The 13,087-nt window shown below is 43.0% G+C and overlaps 1 long non-coding RNA gene across 1 annotated transcript; it reads right to left on the bottom strand.

Annotated features, from left to right (window-relative positions):
* Positions 1–5,152: 5,152 nt before the first annotated feature.
* LOC107311504 (uncharacterized) lies at positions 5,153–6,815 on the bottom strand. Its single transcript, XR_001554100.3, has 2 exons — positions 6,703–6,815; positions 5,153–5,225 (listed from the first exon to the last, which is right to left on the bottom strand). It is a non-coding gene; the product is annotated as an uncharacterized LOC107311504 (long non-coding RNA).
* Between the last annotated feature and the right edge of the window lie 6,272 nt (positions 6,816–13,087).

Genomic DNA, 13,087 nt, shown 5'->3' on the forward strand with positions numbered 1-13,087 from the left:
TTTCAGGCCCCCCTTGGCCCTTTAGGATGCTGCACCGAAACAGCATCTGCACCTCTGATGGTAAAAGTATCTGCACAGATGGCTCCAGCTTTGCTCAGCCACGAGGCTGAGGATCCCAGAAGCAGAACTTTTGTTAAAGTTGAGCTAGAAAGGCAGTAAGATCACTCTCATAAGTTGTTTTTTTTTCCCTTCAAGGTTCCCTCATTGGAGGTAGGTACAGATTTACCTTCTCCTGGTGGGGAGATGATGTGCTTACAGATGTAACCCACAGTTACACCCTCACAGCTGCTGTGAACTGACATGAGCTGCTCTGAACAAACAGCAGTGCAAAGTGGATTGCCAACCAGTGCATATATATGGGCCCCTGTCTGCAGAATTAGTCAAAATTCCCAGCGCAATGGCTACATCAGCTCTGTGCTTTATGCAAAATCAAATGGGTGGTCCCTGCCCCAGGAATGCAAGCAGCACAAAATCTAGTACTGATCAATACTTCCTCCTTCCCAGCTTGGTACCATCTGCAGAGTTACTGAGGGTACATTCAACCCCCTTGTCCAGATCATCAGCAAAGATCTTAAACAGGGCTGGCCTCAATACAGACCCCAAGGGAACACCACTCACATCAGGCATTCTCCACACGCTCAGAGCCATGCTTGGCAATCAGTAGAAAGCTGCTTAGTCTGAAGGGGAGAAACAAAATCAATTACAAAGTGACTTTTGATGAGTATATATTGCATCATCAACATACTGGCTTTAACCTCTGTCCCAAGTACTAGAGGTACTTTACCTTCACTTACAATTACTTCAGTTCTGCTTTCCATTCAACTGGACCTGACAACATACAAATTTCTTTTGCTCAGACCCTTATTTGAAACCCAAATTACTTTTCAAATAATCTGCCTTGAAGCAAAAAACCATCCCTATTGTCAGAGCTCTGTGATCCTCGTGGAATATCTCTTCCAGCTTGGGATATTATATAGTTCTATGGAAAACAAGATAAGACTAAATGCCTTTACATCTGTGGAATCATATTTTTCATCCATATGAGAAAACCCAAAGTGATGCTTTTGTTCAAGGAATAGCTGGACATCAGGCAGATATAAGTAAGGGCAGCTGTAAGGGAGCATTAAGAAAATAAGTACTGAGAAGCAGAGGGCCTTCAGCAGCCAAGAGGCATCTCTCTGTAAAGCAGAGGTGCTTCTCTGCTATAGACTGAGCAAGCCACTTGACCATAACATAATACAGAATGCTGTATTATGCAAAGCAAAGGAATGAATGTCCCTCCTCAATCTCATTGCCTAAGAAATGGGAGGTCACTGAGGGGCCAGGTACTGGTGATGGGATCAAGGAAGAGATTTTAAGAAAGAGCAGATGGTGACATATTTTAAAGAGGTTATAAAAAGGGGAATCCTCGGGGCAGATGTTCTCTCAAAGACATCGGAACAAAGCAATGCAACGAGTAGGAAATATGTGGAAAATATGTGGCTGTTAAAAGATGGCAGCTGCCACATGGTTCAGATTAATGGCAGTGACTGTAAAGACAAAGTACAGCAGCAGGTGAGTGGGGCCTCAGCAGAGCTGCAGCTGTGCAACAGGTCCTGAGTCCCCTATTCACTTTACAATGATGGAAACACCTGGAAAGGTAACTTCAGACCTCACACTCTTCATCTTAAACATTAAATTCTACAGCAACCTCTTCTTTATGTCTTTTTTATTTTTATTTGAAGGGGTAAGAAGACCTGGAAAGACAATAGTCAAGCAAAGAAACTGGCCAAAAAATGTACACAAGGGATTTTGGAAACAAAGAGCATGAGCCTGTGGATGTACAGATGTGGTGTTCTACATGCACTAGCTGCATGATGGGGGCAGCCCCAGTCTCTGTCACAGAAAAGCCAGTGGTGCTGGCTACCATCTGAAAGGATGGAGCCACTTGGAATCACCAGGATGTCAGTATAAGCACTTGGGTTTTTGGCAAGCCCACTACTGCTCTGTGGTTTGGGCAACAGGAGCTGAAGTATGGCAGGTTCCTGAAGAGTGTTAAACACATTTAGTTTGGCTCCTGCTCAGCAAGATCTGTTTTATTAGTTTTCCTCTCGGTACAGTGAAATTTTTATGCTTCATTTTTACTGTATAGGAATTGTCTGCACATTTTGGATAGAATGGTTGCAAATAAATAAATAAATAAATAAATTCTGTTGCTTCAAAGCATAAGTCTCAAAAAAGCTTATGAGGTTACTTACATCTAGCACTGAAAACGTGGCACTTGTGCAGAGATGATGTCCTCTCCAGAGACACTGCGGCAAGGAGACGAAGTCAAAAAGCAACAGGGTTGCTAGGGGTTTCTCCTTTCAAGGTAGCAAACAGGACCTGCTTTTTCTGAAACATTATCAATGAACAGAATATGGTTCATCATTAACATTTGGCCAATAACATTTTTTTATTGGGTTGTCTGAAATCTGGCCAGAAGCTTCGGCAGGCACTGAACTTAAGAACGTGTTTCTAAGATTTTATTACAGTGGTCACAAATTAATATATGTTTAAGGGTAAAAAGTGAACTTTAATTTAAATATTTGAACACAAATGTGTGTCAGTTGTACAGTGAACTTGTTTATAAGTCAATGCCAGAATCAAATTGGAAGAGACCCACAAGGATCTTCAAGTCCAACCCCTGGCTCCACATAAGACCACCCACAATTCAAACCCCATGTCTGAGAACATTGTCCAAAAGCTCCTTGAACTCTGGCAGTCCAGGATCATGACCAGTGCCCTGGTCAGCCCGTTCTATGCCCACCACCCTCATCCCCAGCTGCCCCTACCCTGACACAGCTCCATGCTGTTGTCTCTGGCCCTGTTATTGTCACAGAGAGCAAAGCTCAGCTCTGCCCTTCTGCTTCCTGTGAGGAAGCTGCAGAATCCAGAACTTACTCTGGTTAAACTTTATACTATTAGTGACTACCCAAGCCCCACAGTTTGTCAAGATCTCTTTGTGAGGCTCTCTACCCTAGGGGGATTGATGACAACGTTGAAGAGAACTAGCCTTGAAATGAAGCCCTAAAGAACACCACTAGCAACCACCCACCAGCTGGATGTAATGCCATTTACTGTGACCCTTTGAGCACGGCCCATCAGACAATTATTCACCTATCCTGTTATGTTTCAGCCTAGCTACATACCAGACAATTTGTCCAAAAGAATGCTGTGAGAACAGCTTTGAAAACACTGCTGAAATCCAAAAAGTTAACATCAACTGGCTTCCCTTGGTCAACCTGGGTAACCTTGTCATAAAGGGAGATTAAGTTCATTAAACTGGACTTACCCCTTGTCTACTGAGGTTGTCTGTCACCAGCAATTGCATCGTCTTTCAGGTGTTTTTCAGTAAATCCCAGAATGAGTTCCCAGTAATTTCCAAGATGTTGGAATGAGACTTTTCTTACTTACATACATCCTCAGGTGCTGTATTCAGCAACATCAGCAAGAACATAAAGAAATCATGATACAGCACTCTGAAGCCCTGTTACAAGCCTACCACACCTATCTCCCCTCAGAATAAAGTGCACCTGTTGCTTTCAGATCATCAGCTTTTCAACCAACATCCACCTTACAATTTACCTGCATTCAACATGTGCCTTAGTTGCATATGTCTGCTGCTCCTGAAGATCTCTATAGCCTTCTGCATCTATTGCAGTGCCTACTGAGAGCTTTGTAAGGCCCTTCCAGGTAAACTGTAATAGGGTGCGCATTGGTTCTCCACAACACCTTTCAACTTATTTTTCCTCTACCTCCTTAGATCTTTAGAGACTTATGCTGCAATGATCACAATGGTGATTTCATTTCTGTATCCAGCATCTGCAGGTAATACATTAAATATGTTTTCTAAAGTGGCTTTTGTTCCCACCTTTTAACACCAGGACAGTTGAAGATTTGGAACATCATCATCAAATATATTAGAAACATCCCTGACAACTGGTCTGTAACATCCTGACTTACCTAAGACAGAACATGAGTTTGTTATGTTCCATTGTTACCAACAACAAACTTCCCTGACTCATAGAGAAAACATGAATTGAGGGAAGGCATTTTACTGGTTGGTTAGCTGCAGGGAATGGATAATTTAATCAGAAAAACTGATGTCAGTGCACAGCAATCAGGAGCACAGCTGGAAGCCTTTACCTGTTGTTTGAATCAAGAAGCTGGCTGCCATCTCCTACCCATCATGATGGAAACTTGCAGGAAGAGGCAAAAGCTGTCAGTTTGACACAGTAGAGATGAGAGCAAAGAGAATGGAAAAGTTGGACTAAAGCCATGGTTCCCAGGATGTTGCTATTTCTTTTAAGCCTCTGGCAGGTTTACACTCATTGAAAGTAAACCCAAACAGCTAGCAGCTTTTGGCTAAGTCTTGTGCTTGTCCCCTTGAGCTCTTCTAAGGACACATCAGACTTCTGTCTTTGTTGGGCTCCCTGAGCAGCCCTTCTACAGGAGAAGGCAAAGGCACAGCACTTATATTTCTGTTTATTTCATTAGGGGAAAAATTCACCTCTGGACAAATGTATTTTCAGGCTGATGCTATGGTAATGACTTTGCAAGTTAGCAGAATTGGCATGTTTATACTTCATATGAAACCTCTGAATATTTCAGTGTTCTTCCACTGAAGGAGGAAAACCCAGCCAGTCACCTCAACCTACAGCCTGGAAAAATAACGTTCACCCTCTTAATAGATAATACAATCCGTGCCAAAGTCTCTGCATGCCTATCCTTAAACAGCATCCCATAGGAGACAGCAAGTGCTTTAAGAATAAGGATGACTTAGAGGCAGATTTGCCATCATGAGAAGTGGATCTTTCCTACATGCACATAGACATATATGTGCGTGTATGCATCTATTTTATGTATGCAGACAAATATATATGGCTGTGTTTGTGTCTATTTTGTGTATGCAGATGATTTCTGTATGACCAAGTGTATCTGTTCATTCATATAGCTCTGAAGCTGACTACTAAGGTCTACAGGCCTTCAACCAAGCAATGTTATAGTCATCCCATCCTGCTCACTGTCATCTCCTGCCCATAAGTCAGGTCTTGGTAAGGACTAGTGTAATACTTGTAGAGCCATGAGACTTTGGACTCAACTATCCTTGTTGCCTTAACCTGTCACTTACCTCTGAAGCTGTGGGACAGACATGGTCTCCTGCCTCCAGCTGTCTATACTCTAGATGCTGCCTTGCTTCAGGGCTAGGGAGAGGAAGGAAAAAGAGAGAGGAGGGTGCTGACATCACCACCGGGATAATACAGAGGGACTTCGAAATAAGGAGCTGAGCACTAACATACCACAAGGCAAGCACATGCTGGCAAGTGTTGGGCAGCCACAAAGTGGTCACTGGAAGTGCTGGAATAACTGAGATAATGCTCTGTAAATGCATGGCCAGAGTTTCTGATCTAAGACAGTGTCTCACTTTCAGGGGGTAGTTGTGTGTGGTGTTCCCCTCAGGGGCTGAAGGCAGGCACCAGTCCTTTGCCAGTTTGCCACCAGGTGACAAGGCTGAAGGTTGGGGCAGATGCCCATTTGCTAGGATGTTACCCAGGCAGTGTAGTGCTGTGTGGTGAATGATGAGGAGGCCCCATTGCTGACCCCCACAGAAAACCAGCACTTTTCCCAGTCTCTTTGAACTGCACTGGCTTACTAATTACAGAGGTTCGTACAATCAATGGGGATTGCCTCAATTGAGCCATGCGCTCCTGTTGCTGCAAGTATCCAAGCTATCTTGGTACTGGGAAACAACTGAAAGCCCCTGACAAACCCACAAGAACTCAGACCCTGTATCAAGCTTTTTGGAGAGAATTTCTTTGTTAATCAGGTGCTCAGGCCTAGAAAGAAGAATGTAGTAAGTCCTCTTGTACTTGAGCTGTTAGCTATGTGTGACATTTTGCACTTGAGTGCTTCTACACTGTCCTGCAACAGTGTTCATTCTTTAAAAAACATTTGTGTTGAGCCCCATCAGCACTCAGAATTATCACAGAAAGAAGCATTTGGCCTCAGGTGTGTAGACTGATCGTCTTACAATATGTTTAAGTGTTACTCATAGCTGAAGGTAAGGAACAATATGGTTGTTTTGAAACAGCTCTATTAACTTCGGGAATGTAATGGAAAACTAAGACAGGAAAAAAGCTAGACTTTCACTCTAAGAGCCACTGATGTGCATGCAGACAGAAAGGCACACCTGCATCTCTCTATTCATGCACAAGGTACAGTGCGGTTTTATTTTTCAATAAAGTGAAGTAACTAAAGGAGACACAGTCTCTCTTATTTTGCTTCCCTGATCAAAATACGCGAGATAAAATATGGGTGCAAGGTGTCCCACTAATCCCAGCTTGGCATAGATGGAAGGAAGGAGAGCTGGTTGATGATGTTGTTCATAGCACCTACATGAATAAGTAACAGAACTACATTCCTCTTCAAGCTTTGTATGCCACCATTATCTCAGTGTGATACGCAGCACAGATAAAACTAACTGGGTTGAACTCTGGCTCTGCTGCATTCAGTCAGGTCAGGGGCAATTGCCAGGTGCTAAGGCTGGGATCTGAGATCCCCTTGGTATTGATGTCTGAGATACGGTGCAGTAGATATAAAAGGTAGATTGAACATGCAGTAACACTTTCATGAACAGCCATTACTACACAGACATTCAAAGACAACTAAGCAAGCATTTACCTGAACAACCTTATTTTTCCAGGTCTGTGATGGCAACGCAGAGTCAAGGACAAGCCCAGCAGCCTTCTCTGACCCAACACAGCTTATTTCATTCAGAATTATGTCCACAACCTCTAAAGAATCAAAGCAAACAATTCTTAAAGGAAAGTTTTGATACATTATTGTTGTTCCTTAACACTCTGTATGTTCTTGTTCTTTCTTCTCTTTTGCTTTGATCGTAGACTTGAAAGAGTTTAGAGAATCATTCTGTTATATGTTTGTGTAACACCTCAACAAGCCAAGCATTTCTCTGTGCCTAGTACTTGCTTGATATTGATTACTAATATTTATTTATACTCCTGAAATAGACCACAAGGCAGTAAGTTTGATGTTCACATAAACATCCTAAGTAAGGAAATAACAAAGCTCCAGTTCTCACAACTGAAAGAATGTCAGATGCACTATTAAAGAATCATTAACAATAACAGCCTAAACAGTAACAGATATTGTGATCTGGATCTTAAACACTATATGCTTACTAAAAACATGGCTTTGGAAATCCACTGACACCAGATGAGATAAGGGGTGAGGTACATGGAAGAAGTTGCTGCAGCAGAACACATGCAGAAAACCAAACAGCTCCACCATCTTACTCCTCACCAACTTGCACTCACATGCATGCCTTACACAGGGAGCTACCTTCACCTTGGCTTTTAACTGGTAATGGCTCCAAGAGACAGAGCCTTTCTACTATTCCCCACCTACCCTCAACAAGACCTTTGTATTGCACTCCCTGAGCTCTGAATAGTTTCACTGCATGTGCATGCTGGCACAGTCTTGTAGCTCTTCCTCCAAAAAAACAGTTTATTAAAAATACTTGATACACACAGGCAGCCACAATCACTATTGAACTACATAATGCAAGCTCAGAGCTACCAGTGACCAATTCCACCCAGGCCAGCAGGAAGCCCAGGTATCCCTGAGAAGGCTCAGAAGGCACCTGAAGGACTGAGCAAGAAATTGCCAAGGTTCATAGGGATGCTGGTGGGTTGCAGCATGCCTGCATTTGGTCCTTGGTGTCTTCCCTGCAGCAGGGAGCTAGAGTGAACCTTATCATGTGTAAGAGGTAGCTCCTGCTCCATCCTTGCTAACCAGGGAAGAAAAGCTGTTATACATTATCACTAAAGATTGAGTTGTCCACGTCATGTTCATACAGGGAACTGGAGAATGGCCTTTTCCTTTACTCTATTAAAAAAATATTTGGCACAGCTTTCCAGGAAACAAACAAACAAACCCCTCACACTACTTTCCTGTTAAGTCTTGATGTGCACTATAGATTTTGGCACTTATTTTAAGAAAAAAGAATGGAAGGTGAAGACCCATTTCCTAAGGGGAGAAAAAGGACAAATGGAATGTGATTTTGCTAGTGCACTTCACATCTTGAGGCCACGCTATACCAAAGGACAGCTCCCTCAGCTCACATACACTGCCTGTCACACAGATGAGACTCCAGCTCAGGATGGAGGTGAGTAAACAGCTCCTATCACTTTATCAGTTCTGCAGGAGATGGAAAACAGGTTACCTACTGCATGTGCCTGGTGAGCATAACAGCCAAGCAAGAGGGTACAAAACAAACCAGATAGTGCTTGGAGAAGTCATCCCTCTCAGCAACTCCTTCTGCAAAACCAACTTTCTTATATGCAAATGCCATTTATGATGTTGGTAACCATGTAAAAATATAACATTAGCAGCCTCTAAATGGCATGAGGGGTTCTTCATCAGCTTCTTAAACAAGTACACCTTCAAGCTCAAAGACTTTCTATGATATCTGTAATGGTGCAGTGTGATGGAAAGTACAGCTATAATAGCAGGGTGAAGCAATCCTAGGCTGCAGCAAATAAGAATAAGCACAGATGCGAGAACCATAAACACAAAAATAAATAAAGAAAAACTGCTTACCATTGGAAGGCCTCAAGTAAACAGAAACCCCCAGCAAGATGCCCTTATCTCCACCACGAACCCTTAAATGAGGTCTGGGAAGAGGTGGATCCTGGCCCCACCCCTTCTGGTCACTCAGGGACATTGCATGCACCTGAGCTCCCCTGGTTTGGCCCTGCCTTCCCACCAGGTGCTCAATCACTGTTTCAGGTCATAACTTGGTATTTCCACTGCAGCACCTTTATCATGCATTGTGAATGTAAGGACAGTAAAACCAAATTTGTTTAGCTGGAGAGAGCAGGCATGGAAGTGGTGGGTGAGCTCAGCCCCACAGGACTAGTAGCAGGGACTGGGCTTTAGGCATGATACTTGCTCCTTGACATTCATTGACACTACTACATTGCCCCCATGCTCACAACTATCTCCTGGACTTCACAACTGCTTTTAGCAAACTCCAGACTCTTAGTAGATGTCCAGAAATCATCAGTGCCAGGGTACTGACAGACAGGTAGGGCACTGACCACAGGTCCCCACACTGAACTTGTTCCAATTACAAGTCCCACATTGTGCTATATGATTCTTCTTTCAGGCTCTCATTTTGCTGGTCTGGAAGTGTCTCTGTCTCCACAGGTGTTCAAAACATGGTTTCCTTTCATGCTGATATGAGCAAAGGTTTCCTTAAAACCATCCTCATGAATGTCAGCCTGAGCCCTGCCAGGGCCAAAACTGTGATCCAATGGGAGAGCCTGTCCTTGTAAGTCAAATGCCAGTTTGCATCTTCTGGTTTTATATAAGTGTAGATGCACTTTCAATATCACACACAATAAAAAGCCATGCTCCTTTCCCTGGGAATTCATTATTTCTTAAGCACACACAAAGCCCATAAAGCTTCTTGGGATTTCATTCTTGGCTAAGAATACCATCCATATTTTAATATATAGTGATCTTAGGACCCTATGAGATATTTATATGGAAGAATGATTTATGCATGAACTGTTGAGCTGATCTTTACATTGAGCCCTCCAAGACTATTATACTTCTCTCTCAGCTGTGGAAGAGAATAACTGTACCTTGGGCATACACAGAATCTGAGTGAAGAATTGACTTTGAGCACCTGCAATGCTAGAAATTTTTTAGTGGATCACTCCTTTTAACACTTTAATAAGCATGGAAATGTAGCAGCAGTTACTGTGGACTTGACGGACTCATCTCTCACTGGTATCCTTTCAAACTCCTATCACTATTGCTTTCCAGTATAGGATTACAAGGAACTTGGCTCCTCTGTGCTTTCTCATGTCAAAAATATTGTAGCTTCCAGAAAGCACAGGATCTGACTAATCCTTCCTAATTAAAACATCTGTGGTCCAGAATGCACTTCTCACCACTGAATCCCTTTCCACTGCATTTTCCCCAGGGGAGAAAAAGATGCTGCCAGCAGAGGCATCTCCTGCACACTCCTGCCCCAGTGCCCACAGTCCTGGCTGCACCATAGGGAGGAAAAGCTCCTGCCTGCAGCCACTCACATCTCATACGATGCCTTGCACACCACAGCCTTAAGTGCTAGAAGTGAAATAGCATCTGGACAAGCCTGGACTGAGAGTACGAAGAAGGATTTGACAGATTATCTGGGAAAGCAGCTTCTGGGACTGCTTAATGAGCACCTGTGACACCAAGGGCAGGGAACAAAGTTAGCAGACCTGCAGCCTTGCAGGTCCCTTGGCCTCTTCCCAGGCTGACAAAGACTCACAGGAGGTATCATATCCTTCCAGATGGGAGAACAGAAGGCTGTCCTATTGGTCACTTTACTATGACAGTAAGCTAGGACCTATGTATGCTGGGTCATTTCTGAATCATATGAAACCTGGAGTCTTGTAATGTCTTGTATGTAGAGTGCCTGAGAGCAAAACAAGGACCTCAGCAAGCTGCTAGGAGCTGTGTGCATTCTGGAAGGCTTGGGAGTCCTGGCATTTCCTGGAGAGGTTTTCTGTGATGAGTACACAGGGAAGGAGATTAAGAAGGTCTCCTTGGCTGGTTTCCTTCAGATCCTCCAAAGATACTTCTTCTGCACTTGGCAGGGGGCCACAGGGAGCAGAGACGGAGTTAGGCATGGCTCTGATACCAATTTCAAGTCTGAAAATGCCTGTTGTTTTTTTCTCTGCACAAAGGTATTTATGGAATGTAAGAGGCCGTGGGTCCAAAGTGTGCCCCAAATCATACTGCCTGCCTCCTCCTGGGACAGTGACTTCAGTGGGGTGGATGCTGTTTGCTAGGAACTCCATAAGATGTCATCAAATTTTTTTGGGAGTACTTGAGGTCTCCCAGCTCACCATTTTTGCACTCATATTAAAAGTTATAGATTTCTTTTAACTTTCTAGTCAATCTGACTTAATACACTGAGAGAGGGAATCATGTGTTTCTGAGTGGTATGTTTTAATGTAATGGTCGACTGCTCTTTGTCTTTGGACAGATCTTGATTTTGCAATGTCCTGTGAGATTGAAATATTTAAACACAAGTTACTTACTTGTGGACATATCTTTTTTTTGGCCCTACATCAATTGTTCCAGCCTGCTCTACATTGCTGCGTTTACATGAAATCAGCCCATTTCATTTACATAAAAATTCAAGGCTGACAATTCCATTCCTATCATGCTTAACTGGACATGATAGATACTTGTTCATTGATGATTTTAGCAGAGCTAAAGGCTCAATTCTTCAGTGACCTATTTTTATGTGAAGGAATGGAGAAGTTCCAAGGAACTGGTGTCACACAATTTGCAAGAGCTGTCCCTTCAGGGCAAAGTTATTCTTCTTACAGTAAATGTAACAGAGCTTCAATGAAGGTATATTCTGACCCACACAATAAGATTTATGAGTTGTATAGATTTAGATAAACTATGTCTAATATCCTTTGTGGCCACCTGAAGGCTACTGCCTATGAAATAATAAGGGGTCTCCCATTCTTACTCTACCAAAGTTTGATCCAGAGTATTGTGGATTTGTCTGGGAGTATGGAAAGCTGGAGATTTATAGATGGTAGCAAAAGATAACATTGTACATGTGGTCTGATCTCTAGCTTGTTCTGAATGGAAAAAAAAAAAAAGCATGTTTTAGGCAGGGGTGCTCTTCTGCACATTTCATTGCCCTTGTCTGCATGTAAGCAGTGGTTGAATCGCCAAGTCCAAGCCCTGGGTTACCCTATTCCTCTTTTGCATGGGTATTCCCACTAGGGACATGTCCAGAAGAGTCTTTCAGGACTTTGTGATTGCTTTTGTACAGCTGAGGTGACTGAGATGGAAACAGAAGAGGCTTCTGCTGCTTGTGGACCACACAGAAATCTTCCCCTTTCTTCATTTTCTCTTGAGCTTCACCTGCAGACTCGCCATAGCAGTGCACTTGGATCAGAACAGATGTGAGTAATGCTGCAAAAGCCGAATGATACACCTGTTCTTTCTATTTGTCTCACCCACAGTCTGTCACTTTGCCAATTTGGCAGGAGATGGAAAACAGGTGATCTACTGTGTGTGCCTAGTGAGAGTAACAGGCAAGACACTGACTTGCTTACATCTAGCAGATCTTTGCTGGCACATCTTCACTAACACTTCCAGTAGCAACTGACACCTTGGGTAGTAGGCTTTTAAAAATGGCCAGAGAGATCCGGGAGCACAAGTCAATCTAAAAGATATTTCAGAAGTGCTTGGTCCCAGCCCTAATGGGATGTAGAAGAGAAAGTCAAAGATCTAGTTTTGATCTAAGTAACTCCACGTGCTGAGTTGTGATAAGTGGCACTTGCTGCTTGTGGTCATGGCAAACTCCTCCTATGATGGTTGGTATTATCAGAAATTGTGACAATTGTCAGTATTGTCAGAAGCACCAGAAGGTTTTTCTGGTGTGAGAGCATCACACCTTGTGAAGCCTTGAAGTCAGGGGCAGCTGGTGGTCACTAGAAGCTGGAATTTTCAGGTTCAGGAAAATAAATTGGCTCTTTGCTCCCATGAACCCTCTTTTTAAATGAATGACTTATTTGTGTAGACTCCTCGATTTTCTCAGCCTTTGGGAAATTATGATACCATTACCTCATCCTCCTATTGTCCATTCTAATGCTTCTCCTCTCCTAGTGTTTTTCCTACAGTAATGCCTGCTTTAAAATATTTATGTTAGGGAAAAATATAGAAAAAAATCTCTCATGGGAAACACATTTAGAAGATGGGATTTCACATATATAAAATTCAGACTACTAAACCCTTGGAATGAAGGACTCCCTAGCAAAAAAAATGAGCTATGGAAACTGAGTTTACTTCTAGCTCTTGTAAGGTCTGCAGCAGCCTCTGGAAATGTGCAGGCTGCTCGGTGGATGACCAGTTAACTGCAAAAAATCCCAAGAAAGCTTGCAGTCGAAATTCCAGGCTTTTCTGAAAGGGCTGAATAAAAAGCATCTGTCTGAGCTAGCGCATAATCTCTTTTGATCTG

The sequence above is a fragment of the Coturnix japonica genome, chromosome 3 (assembly GCF_054131305.1).
Source record: "Coturnix japonica strain WE chromosome 3, WE-NBRP24, whole genome shotgun sequence".
Classification (NCBI taxonomy): Eukaryota; Metazoa; Chordata; class Aves; order Galliformes; family Phasianidae; genus Coturnix; species Coturnix japonica.